Genomic DNA, 10,517 nt, shown 5'->3' on the forward strand with positions numbered 1-10,517 from the left:
GTACTGGGCCCCAGGCGATGGCGGGAGGGGAAGAGCCTGAGAGGGGGCGGATCAGTGTCTGCCATGGGAGACTGCCAGAGGCGGAGCCATTGACAATATTAATATTCATTGAGGTCAGTTTCCTAAGGCCAAATAGGTGTCTTTGGGAGGGTGGAGGCAGGCGTAGAGATGCACTAGACATGCAATGTTTGGGAGCAGGGGGAACCTCTGGATTGGAATGAAAAGTCCAAATTTTGGAAGTTTCCTGAGGGGGGGAGAAAGTGGATTTGAGGTCAGAGCAGTGGCTGAAATGCAATAGACAAATAATCCAGCCACAACAAATAAATAGATTTCTAAATGAAAAATCATTTTGAAATGAAAAAATCAAAACATGCCCTTTTGAGACAGTTGACTTATTGAAACTCTTATTTTTAAAATTTTGTTATCAAAACAAAATTTGGTCAAACAGACACATTCTCATGGAGTGTTTTCATTTTGCAGTTTACTTCTGTCTGCTATGTCAGTCATTAGGCTGATCACTGCTGGTTGTTTCTCCCCATGCTTCGTTCTGCAGTTTGGGGAGCTGGGTCTTCTATATAAACTAGTATCAAAAGTAAGTGTGTAAGATATATTTTCTGAAAACACAACAAAAAGCCCCCAATCCCTTGTGGGGATTGTGGGCTCTAACTGGAAAGGGGTTAATGAGAAAGTGTGTGCTCAATCAGACCTGCTGTGCTATACCCGTGAGAGATGATAAGCCTGGCAAGAGGGGACTGAATGCAGGAAAGCTCTGTGCAGTGATGGTTGGTTTAGAAAAGGAATGAACCTTTTGCGTAGTTCCACTAGAAAGAAAGCCTAGCTAGGTCTCAGTAGACATCCAGAGACTACCTGAAAGAGAGCCTGGCTGGGGCCAGGATCTTTCTAACTGCTCTTAGATTCCAGAATCTTCTGGGGGTTGGAGACTGGTAGATAGGCCTGATGCAGGACTTTTATGCTTGCTTTGTTCTCTGTTACTAGTCTGTTTTTCCTCTGGGATCTATGGAGATATGAACCTAGGAAGGGGCTATGGGAAAAACCTAGAGACAGACTAAAGTAAGAGGTAGCCCCAGAGGGCTTGACTAGACAGACCTTAGCTACTTGCTACAAGGTCCCTGGGATGAAAGCTAGAGTAAAGGAAGGGCTTGGGTTCCCCCACATGTGCCCCGAGGAAGGTGGCCTGAAGATCCTTTTGCAGGTCTGGGCTCAGGCTGAAGACTTAATGTGAGACTGATGGATTCTTGTTCTGTAGGACTCTGTTACCCCTGAAGGGGTGGGACTGTATGTGACGTAGCTGGAGGACTGAATCACAAGAAGTAGTACACCACTGCAGGGCTGCAGCAACTGTTTGCAGGTGTGCTGGAAGAGAAGACCCTGCTATGCCATGCCTAGCCATGATGGGTTGTGCTGGCCGGTGAGTCACACTTCTACACCTTGTATCCCTAATAACATCATACTTACAGAAACTTGTTTGTGGCAGAGCCTGTGGACTCATCAGATGCAGAAAAGAAAAAGTAACTAAAATAACCAACATCCTGGGGTTGGTTCTTAAGATAATGTTATTTAGCACAGGTTCTCTTTTGACTAGCTGGTATGGACCACTGGCTAAATGGGTTGGTAGCTTATTGTCAAAGCAGGAATTACAGTAGTGCTAGTTTAACCTTTGGGTGAGCTAGAGTTCACTTAATTTCCCATCTCCAGTGCCTTAAGAAAACCCCCAACTCCCATAGAAAGTAGTTGGCGACCTGAAGTTCAGTCTCTAGTGATTTTCAGCAAGGATTGCACAGGGTCAACTTCCCCACATTCAAGTCCCAAAATGAACTAAAATGAATTTATTTAAATAACTTTGTTTCTTTATCATAAGATTTTATAATCTAATTTTGACAGCATGACATGGATATTTTATAATCCACAGACATTACCTTCACAGTTATACATAAACAAAGAAAACAAATTAAAATCTGAACAGTTCAGTCCCCAGAGAAATACAGTGAGAAAAAAATGAAAGTTCCCAAAAGCTTAGGTTTTGTTCATCTAAGTCTCAGTTAGAGGTCTTCCTTCATCACCAAATCTATACAGTCTGCTGAGTCTAAAACAATATCTTCCCTCCACTTGCTTGTAGGAATCTTCAGTTGGAATCCATGCAGACTCTTCCTCTGCTGAAATCATTGCTAGCCAGTCAACTAGCTGATTAACCGAACACTCAGTTAAGTGTATAGATTTAAAGAAAACCCTCTTACAAGAAAATACAAAACTGAGATTAGCAAAATATAAATGACTCTTTCCCCATTACTACATTTAAAGAAAAGTTGGTGACTCAGACTAGTTGAGACAATTTAACTAGAACAGTTTGGCTAAAATCAAAACACTCAAAGCAAACAATTAAAAAATAAGTTATTTTCCCCTCCCAATTTCCCCTTGCTATAATTAGCATTGCCCATGCTTCCCTGTTAGAGGGTAACAATATCACTAACCTGCTGCAAAATGCTTCAGAGTTAGGGACAACAGCCTGCTTTCTGCTCCTGGGCTCAGCTTCTCCTTATGGCCTCTATGCAGCCCATGTATTTAGTCTTTAGAAAGATAAAGTAATAAATGTCAAGCATATTTAAAAACAAATAACATTGTATCCCTCAGTAATATGAAATTTACAGAACTCTTTATGTGGCAGATCCTGTCTCCTAGAGGTATAATTGGCTGGAGGATTAAAAGACATGAAACAGCGAAAAACTGTTAAAACATGTGTGTTGTTTTCATTTTAATACAACCAGCATCCTGTGACTTACACAAAATGTTATTTGAATGTTATTCTCCCACTGGTTTGACGGGTTGCTGTCTCCTGTTGGCATCATGTCACAGCAGGAACTACATCATCTCAGGTTTCAGAGGTATCTCCCCTTGTAAGTATTCTCACACTTATTATCAAACTGTCTGTACTGGGCTAGCTTGATTATCACTTCAAAAGTTTTTTTTCTCTTAATTAATTGGCCTCTCAGAGTTGGTAAGACAACTCCCACCTGTTTATGCTCTCTGTATGTGTGTATATATATCTCCTCAATATATGTTCCATTCTATATGCATCCGAAGAAGTGGGCTGTAGTCCACGAAAGCTTATGCTCTAATAAATTTGTTAGTCTCTAAGGTGCCACAAGTACTCCTGTTCTTCTTTTTACATCATCTCAGAGAGGGGAGGGGGAAGAAAAAGGGACATTATGTTTTTAATAGTATGCTTCCAGTGGGTGTAATGGCAGAGTCTGTTTCATGATTGGCAGGCTGATGAGTTTAGGTAGGTAAAAGAAAAGGAGAGAGAAGACAAAACATGGATTTTTATTGTCACAAAGTAATCCATGTTCTACAAATCCTACCTTATTCCTAAAGAATTGGACTTGGCATAGTTTTCATCTTGGGTAGCTGGTTGGTCATCTTATGCTGTGGCCTCTTGTTGTCTTGGCATCTTAACTATGTGTGACAAAGAAGAATGTGAGTATCCATAAAAATTATAAATATCTAAAAGTACGGTCTTCTTTCTTAATTTCATACTTAATTGACCAAGCTAGAGCCACTGTCTGTCTACTTTTCTGGCTTATGTAGTGGAGTGTTTCAAAGGAAAAATGAAAATAGGAGATTAAATTTACAGGTTTCTGTTATTAATTTATATTCTACTATACATCAAATTTGTGGAACGTGTAATATGGTACAATTTCCATCTGACTAGCTGGTTTGGTGCCTTCCTTGTTGTCTAAGTTTGTCTTCTGAGTTTGACCATGTATCAGAGAAGAAAATTTGAGGTGGTATTCATAAAATTAAGAAGGGACTATTACTTTAACCACTTTATTTCCCTCTTTGCATCATATGTTAGGGGTGCAGTCTCTCTACTAGATGGTCGGTTCTTTGTCTAGCATACTAAATATTACGATCTAGTAGAAAAAATCAAAATATGTATGTTAATAGGTCTTAACATTATTTCCTTTAAAATATAATTATTGACCAACTTTAAAAGTTCTGCAGCACTGGTTTCTATCTTATGGAGTAGAGCTGGTTGCTCTGATTTTTTTCTACTGTTTTTCTTTTCGGAGCCTCAGAGATTTTCTACATTTCATCAGCTGGTGATCATCAGAGTGCACTGCACTGTGTCCATGTCTGCTTCTGCCCAACATGTCCCCCAAAACACTGCTATACTATAGCAGTTAAAAATACATATGGACATAAAACTGGACCTTAATGTCCATTGAGAAATGTCTAACTGCCTTTTATCTTTAGGCCCCAATCCACGATCAAAATACATGCACTTCTGGGAGCAGAGTACAGACAAGTTTGTGCTGTCTAGAGTGTGGGGTCTTGCACATCTCATTCAATTAAAAAAAAAACACGAGCCCTACACTAAGAAATGATGAGTCTTTTTCCCTGAAATAGCTATCCTGGGCATTAGGCATTCAGCAGCTAAAGAGTATGGTTACTTACCATACCTACTCTCCAGACCAAGTGACTAGCAGTCTTTATCTTCTGTAAATTGAACAGCGATATCTGCCAACCTCCAATCATCTTAACCCATGATCTTGGGAACCCACTTCCTGAACAAAGCAGATTCTAGCACCAGGTTTGCTTTACTCCTTTTAACTTCTACATCTCATGACTTGTGAAATAGTAGGGTTACCATATTTCAACAAGCAAAAAAGAGGACGGGAGGAGCCCCGCCCTAGCCCCGCCCCTGCCCCTCCCACTTCCCGCCCCCCCAGAACCCCCAACCCTCCCCCCGTTCCTTGTCCCCTGACTGCCCCCTCCTGGGACCCCTGCCCCTAACTGCCCCCCGGGACTCCACTCCCTATCTAAGCCTCCTTGCCTCTTGTCCCCTGACTGCCCCAACCCTTATCCACACCCCCACCCCCAGACAGACCCCTGGGACTCCCACGCCCCATCCAACCACTCCCCACCCCCTGACAGCCCCCCCCAGAACTCCCAACCCATCTAAACCCCTCTGCTCCCTGTCCCCTGACTGCTCCGATCCCTCTCCACACTCCTGCCCCCTGACAGCCCCCCCAGAACTCCCAACCCATCTAAACCCCTCTGCTCCCTGTCCCCTGACTGCTCCGATCCCTCTCCCCACTCCTGCCCCCTGACAGCTCCCCCCCAGAACTCCCAGCCCCCTACCCCCCGCTCCTTGTCCCCTGACTGCCCCCTCCTGGGACCTCTGCTCCTAACTGCCCTCCAGAACCCCACCCCCTACCTAAGACTCCCTGTTCCTTGTCCCCTAACTGCCCCCTCCTAAGACCCCCCCCCCAACTGCCCCCCAGGACCCTACCCCCTACCTGTACCCTGACTGCCCAAAACTTTCTCCACTCCCCTCCAAAAGCCCCCCCCCCCGTTTCTTGACTGCCCCCTCCAGAACCTCCCTGTCCCTTCTCCTGTCCCCCCTTACCCTGCTGCTCAGAACAGGGTGTTGGGCTCTGTGCCAGCCGGACACATGGCTGAGCTCCCCTGCACAACACAAAACCCGGTCCCTGGCCCTGCACAGGGCTGCTGGACCGGGCTGCAGGAGGAGGAGCTGCCGGCCGGCTCAGAATGCAGGGAAGGGGGGGTGGGAGGAGGAAGCTGCTCCGGAGTCCAGCCCGGGACTTTCCTGCAGCCCTCCCAGCCGCTCGCTCTGCCGGGGGAGGGGGAAATCCCGGACATTGTGAGTGCTTTACAAATTCCCCCCGGACGCTATTTTTAGCACACAAAAGGAGGACATGTCCGGGTAAATCCGGACGAATGGTAACCCTATGAAATAGGGAATAGTGTGGTGGACACATCTTCCTCTCTCTTTCACTTACACCACCAGTGAAATGAGAGAACATGAACTGATGCACTCAAGAATTGTTCAGTTGGAGGATAAAATGGTTTTATTAAGGAAAAGAAATGGAGAAAACAAAAGTGTTAACAATATAGGCCTTTCCTCAGAACTTAAAAATAATATACCAAATGCCATTCCCTCCTCTCCTAATAGCAGTGCAAAATGTGACATATTATGAAGTTGTTGTAGCCATGGTGGTCCCAGGATATTGGAGAGACGAGATGGATGAGATAATAACTTTTATTGGACCAGATTCTGTTGGTGAAAGAGACAAACTTTTGAGCTACACAGAGCTCTTCTTCAGGTCTGTGTAGCTTGAAAGCTTGTTTCTTTCACAAACAGAAGTTAGTCCAGAAAAAGACGCAACTTCACCTACTTTATCTCTCACATACAGACACATACAATATGTTTGAGATACTTATTAACTTCATAAAGGTTTGTATGTCTGTGATCCAGAGAATGTACACTGGCTTCCTGAGATGAATTACTGATCTCCCTCCAGGAACTAATATCAGTAGAGGGTACTTACTGCAGAACCTGGGACAGGTAAACAACTCCAGACAAGTAGCACCACCTGGGATGATGTGCATCTACTGACTTAGACCAGGTTCAAGGCCGCAGAGACAAATAAAGAGGATAGCTTGAACAAACTGACATGAACTAACATGAATTAACCACGATGGAAAACCCTGCTGGAAGGGTTTGAAGGACTTTAGAACCTTGCAGAGTCTCTGTGTGTGGAAGACTCTGTGTGGAGTCTCTTAGCAAGCGTATAAACCTTTTATTGTTTTATGATATGTCTTCTGTTGCCTGATCTAGTGATGTCCAATTAATTATATTGATCAGTTAGGAATCCCAATTGACACTCTGAAGTTTTGACAGGGTTCTGCCTCATAATCAGAAGTATTAATTAATACAAGGATTCAAGTGTGCATGAGAGAGACAGTCACACTAGGGAAAGGCCTTCTATCCTTGTAATATTTTATTAGTATAGTCAGCAAAATTACAAACACTGTAATCCAGCAAAGTAGGTAGAGATGGTACAAAATGGTCAATACATCTCCCATCAGAGCATTTGTATACTGACACCATTCCTAGGATTGATGAGACAGGTGATCCCCAAGTGGTCCTATCTCTGGCAAGCCAAGAAGATCCCAATGGCTGGAGCCATGAATAGCTGTATTATAAGGTTCTGTGGCTACCATTAATATTCATAAGGATGATAAGCCTCCTCAGTCTGTATCTAAACTTCCTCACCCTCATAATGTTGGAGTGCTCTTTTCTTATAGGTTAATATGTCATTTACCTCTAGATCATTATCATATATGTCAGTTGTTACCATGACATTCTTGAAGTTGAACATCTTCTGGTGTTCCTATCCTAAAATATTCAAAACTAGCATAAACTGGTATTCTGCAATTAGCTATCAGCAGTCATATGTGTTTATTACAGCGCTCTCTCTTATGCCCCAGGGTTATTCCTTGTTGCTAGTTATGCTAAGGCTTTTGGGCCTTATGCTTCAATTTGACTAAGCTATTGCCTTACAGGCTTTGAGGCCTCCCCCAATCTGCATACGTTGATAGTAGAGGGGCACAATTTAAAGGTTCGTCTGCCCAACAACTCGAGTCACAGCCCCCATGGGCAGTTCCCCCGCTTAAGGGTAACCTCAGTCTCCCCTCCCAGAAAGCAACAGCCCCTCCCTGCATCACCCAGCTGTTGCTCCTGAATAGCTGTTACCCAGGGCAGCAAGATGCATCACCGTGGTGTTTGCACTGTTGCCGCCAGCAAGGATTGGTGCTCTGAACCATGCAGCCTCCTCAGGGGCTCTGGGCAGCGCCTCTGGAGACACATGGGGCCGGTGTGCGTGGAGCCACAGGTGGCTCTTGTGAGTGGAAGTGGCTGTGGCATTCAGTTGCCAGGGCGCTCCCCTGCTCCCTCCTGGCTGCGGCACAGGGAACCTCGGACTCCGCAGGCGTCCAGTGAGTTCCCGACCCACCTTCTCCGGCTGAAGGGCCGCGGGAGGCAGGGACAGAGAGACGGGTCGGCACTTGGACATGTATATGTGCATATTTATTTGTTTTTCCTAAAGTTAATTAAGTATTTTAGGAAAAATTGTCAGAGTGGCCACACTCTGAGGCCACCAAAAAATTTGTTGTGAGAAGCAATTTTATATTTCAGCTCCTCCCTCTGTGCTTTGATTAAAACTACTTCTTGATAAAATGTTGTTTCGAGCTTTACTTCTAAATGCCCTGAACTTTGGAACTTTATAGCTGCTTCTCTCAATCTCCATGTACTTTTGCTATCTATCTTGGTTTTCCTTGCTATACCATTATTTTTCTCTTCAACTTTCATCTCACGCTAGATTTACTGTAGTACCCTTCCATTTGTTGCTAAGTTTCCCCCTCCTGGAATGTCCGTAAGAAGCCAATGACCTGCCATTCAACCTTTGCAATCCATTTTAAAGGGACAGCACATTTCATTGCCTACTTCTACCAATGTCGCTATGGACTCCTTACTTAGGCCTGGTCTACACTAGGAGTTTATCTTGAATTTAGCAGCATTAAACTGAATTAACCGCTCTGCACCCGTCCACACAACGAAGCCCTTTACTTCGATATAAAGGGCTCTTAATATCAATATCTGTACTCCTCCCCGATGAGGGGAGTAGCGCTGAAATCGGTATTGCCATTTCGGATTAGGGTTAGTGTGGCCACAATTCGACGGTATTGACCTCCGGGAGCTATCCCACAGTGCACCACTGTGACCTCTCTGGACAGCAGTCTGAACTCGGATGCACTGGCCAGGTAGACAGGAAAAGCCCTGTGAACTTTTGAATTACATTTCCTGTTTGCCCAGCCTGCAGAGCACAGGTGACCATGTAGAGCTCATCAGCACAGGTAATCATGCAGTCTGAGAATCGAAAAAGAGCACCAGCATGGACCATACGGGAGGTACTGGATCTGATTGCTATATGGGGAGAGGATTCAGTGCTAGCAGAACTACGTTCCAAAAGATGAAATGCCAAAACATTTGAAAAAATCTCCAAGGGCATGATGGAGAGAGGCCACAATAGGGACTCACTACTGTGCTGCGTGAAAGTTAAGGAGCTCAGACAAGCCTATCAAAAAACAAAGGAGGCAAATGGTCGCTCCGGGTCAGAGCCGCAGACATGCCGCTTCTACACTGAGCTGCATGCAATTCTAGGGGGGGGCCGCCACCACTACCCCACCTCTGACCATGGATTCCGAGGCGGGGGTAATCTCAGCCACACCTGAGGATTCTGCGGATGGGGAAGAGAAGGAGGAGGAGGGCAAGCTTGTGGAGAGCACACAGCACTCCGTTCTCCCCAACAGTCAGGATCTTTTTCTCAGCTTGAGTGAAGTACCCTCCCAACCCTCCCAAGCCAGTATCCAAGACCATGACCTCATGGAAGGGACCTCAGGTGAGTTTACCTTTTAAAATATAAAACATGGTTTAAAAGCAAGCGTTTTTTAATGATTACTTTGCCCTGAGGACTTGGGATGCATTCGCGGCCAGTACAGCTACTGGAAAAGTCTGTAAATGTGTCTGGGGATGGAGTGGAAATCCTCCAGGGACATCTCCATGAAGCTCTCCTGGAGGTACTCCAAAAGCCTTTGCAGAAGGTTTCTGGGCAGTGCAGCCTTATTCTGTCCTCCATGGTAGGACACTTGACCACGCCATGCTAGTAGCAAGTAATCTGGTATCATTGCATGACAAAGCCTGGCAGCGTATGGTCCCAGTGTTTGCTGGCATTCAAGCAACATCCATTCTTTATCTCGCTGTGTTATCCTCAGGAGAGTGATATCATTCATGGTAACCTGGTTGAAATATGGGAATTTAATTAAGGGGACAGAGGTGGCCATTCCTACTGGGCTGTTTGCCTGTGGCTGAAAAGAAATCCTTCCCTTCAGTTAGCCAAGGGGTGGGTGGGTGGGTGGGGAAATCTTCCCTGATACCAACCATGCGGTGGGGGGAGGGATAAAGCAATCATCCCAGAGAATTGGATGGGGGCGGGGTTAGTTTGGTTTCTGCTGCTGCACGTTAACAGGAAAACCGCTGCACTCAAGGGGCTTTGCTTGGTATGTGGGAAAGGAGGACGCTGCTTGTAGGAAAGCTGCAGAAGCTGAAAGACAATGGCTTACCATGGCAACGTGCAAGCCGAATTCTGTTGCCCGGACCTGCGTCTGTGCTCTCTAACACCAAAGCCGCAGGCACTCAATATTAAAAGATGCAAAATGCAACCTTGTACCGAAATCACATGTGCTATGTAATGTGAATAGTGTAGTGTAGACATACCCTTAGTATACTCAATTCACACTATAATAGAAATACCATCTGCTTCAAAATCATAGGCCTCTACCACCTGAACTAAAGAGAACTCCCTATTAGCTAAACTATTATAACATTACTAACTGCTCTTACATAGTGTTCTTCATCTGTAGATCTTAAAGCACTGCACAAGCTTTTTCCTAAGGTACATGGGTTTGCACTCCTGTTCTCTGCCGATAATCACTGCACACTCAGCCAGAGTAAAGATGGAAATAGACAAACTGCATGCCCCCAAATGCCACAGCCAGCCTTCATAATTCCTCCTCTCTTTTTTTCAGTCACAGATTAAAGCCACAATCCAGCAAAATACTCAAGCACATGATTA

The sequence above is a fragment of the Chrysemys picta genome, chromosome 9, assembly GCF_011386835.1.
Source record: "Chrysemys picta bellii isolate R12L10 chromosome 9, ASM1138683v2, whole genome shotgun sequence".
Taxonomy (NCBI): domain Eukaryota; kingdom Metazoa; phylum Chordata; order Testudines; family Emydidae; genus Chrysemys; species Chrysemys picta.